Here is a 2,220-nt window from a genome sequence, read left to right as displayed (position 1 = left end):
AATTAGATAGCAATATCTGGAAAAAAAAAAATAATCTTGAAATAATTTAAAACAGAAGGCACAGAAAACCAAACCCAACTATGCAGCTACAAGAGAAAGGGGAAAAATGACTCAGGAAGGGAATTCATTCTGAAAGGTTTTATCGCTACACATTCTGATCAAAAGCTACAGCACACAGAAACAAAACCGCACAGTTTAAGCTAGCCCACACTTTTTTTACATATAAAAAAAACAAAACAAAACAAAACAAAAAAATCTGATTTTTGCAGGGTTTTGAATGAAAAGTGTAATTTTAAAAATAAAAAACATTAAATCTAGTACATATGTCAAAAACTTCCCTAAAGGCTACACTAAGGTGTACTTTACAAAAAAATCTGTATTAAGAGCAAAGCATACAGTTAAACAGCATCTGGGGATGGGAGGAAACCTGTTCTCCAATTAGTTAGAGTACAAATACGTTTGGTGTTTGCTTCAGAAACGATTCTCAGTACAGTAACATACTGTAGAGGACATTCTTTTGTATTTTAATATTATGAAATTAAACCAATAGCATACATTAATTACAGAGAGGAATAACCCACTTCATTCATATGAGATGTTTACAGTTGTTGTTTTTTTTGCAAAAGAGTAACTTTATTTCTTTTTAAAACAAAGCTACTGGAATTAATGACATGCGATAATATGCCCCGATATTATACCGGCTAAGTTTGAAAATAAAGCTCATGCTTCACAATTGAAATATGCTGTGATTCTCAAATACATTCTCTGGTAATTAATAATACAATACAGAGGTCATTCATAAAATCAGTTCAGGTTGGGAACCTGATTTACAAATGAAGCTCTTTTTCAAATATGCAGAACACTGACAACACACAGGGTTAGCTCCAGGTCAGCACATTTCCTTCTGCGCTCCACCCCTCTTTTCTTAAACAAATGGGTGCTTAGCCTGCAAATATCATGGAAAGGCAAAGTCTAGAAGTTACAGGTTGGTTTGTAAAAATGCTAAATACAGTCCAAGATAAATAGTATTACTCTTACTGACAACTTAATAGCAGGTGCTCTCTAAAGGAAAAAAAAATAAAATAATATCCTGAAATGCAAGAGAGATCGTTTCAGCATTTGATATCAAGGCATTTGCACATTTGTCAGGAGGTGACAGAATAAGAGTGAACTTTGCAGCTTACTTTGCAGTTGGACTTGAATTCAAAGAGCCTTCCTTCTAGCCTGCCAACCTGTAAACCATAACCTATGGTTTCTTAATAGCTTGCTTTTTTTCCTGGAAATAATTCTCTCATTTAGAAAGTACAAGTCAAAGTATTGTTTCCACACATGAATAAAGACAGCTGACAACTACAATAGAAACGGTAAAAATGATCGTCGTAAAAATGTTCATCAAAATTCTCTGACATAGCAAAACATTCATTTGTAAAGTAAAGTCTAATACTGCAAGCCACTCACTCAAAGGCGACCTCGGGCACGTGTATTCTTGCCAGCATTGCAACAGTAATTACTTCCATATTTCTTGTCATTATAGGATACAAACTCTGTAATATATTAAAGTTTCCTAACAAAGAGTCCAATTATTGCACTTTATAAAAATTCCAGTAATATCAGGCTTTTGTCCTAACTTTTCTATGAACACTGATGCCCTGCAAGAAAAATTTGGGGGAGCAAGTAATTTCTGATGAGTAAGATGGATTACTTGAACAGTCTGAAATATTGAATCAAAAATGGAAAGGCTTACGAAATGAAGAGACATACCTTTGGAAAAGCATTTTGATTCATAGCAGCAGATAAGATGTGTCATTGCGGTACTGACACACATTCTCTTCGCAGGGAAGAACGAGCACATGGCTATTACGTTTATATATCACATATAACTCAAGGACCGTGCAGAGAAACCCAAAGAACCACTAAGTTCTTCTGCTGGCTCTACAAACCTGAAGGGGAAAGCTCAGTGACAGCCATATCGGAGTGGGAGTTTCTCTGAGAGCTCACGGATATTTGCATTTGCATCAGCAATGGATATAGTGAACAGAAATGGCTATTTCAGGATGGAAAGATATATAGAATAAGTCTGAGAGGCCCATAAAAAAAGAAAATACAGCAGTTTTGGCCCTGCTTATAACCAGCTGTATCAATAGGGAAAAAAAGATAGAGGAGTTTTTTTGTGCCAGCTGTCTAGAAAAAGACGCTGCTTGAACCGAAGTGATTCATCAT

Source organism: Vanellus vanellus, assembly GCF_965231255.1.
Source record: "Vanellus vanellus genome assembly, chromosome: 1".
Lineage (NCBI taxonomy): Eukaryota > Metazoa > Chordata > Aves > Charadriiformes > Charadriidae > Vanellus > Vanellus vanellus.
This window is presented reverse-complemented; position numbering follows the sequence as displayed.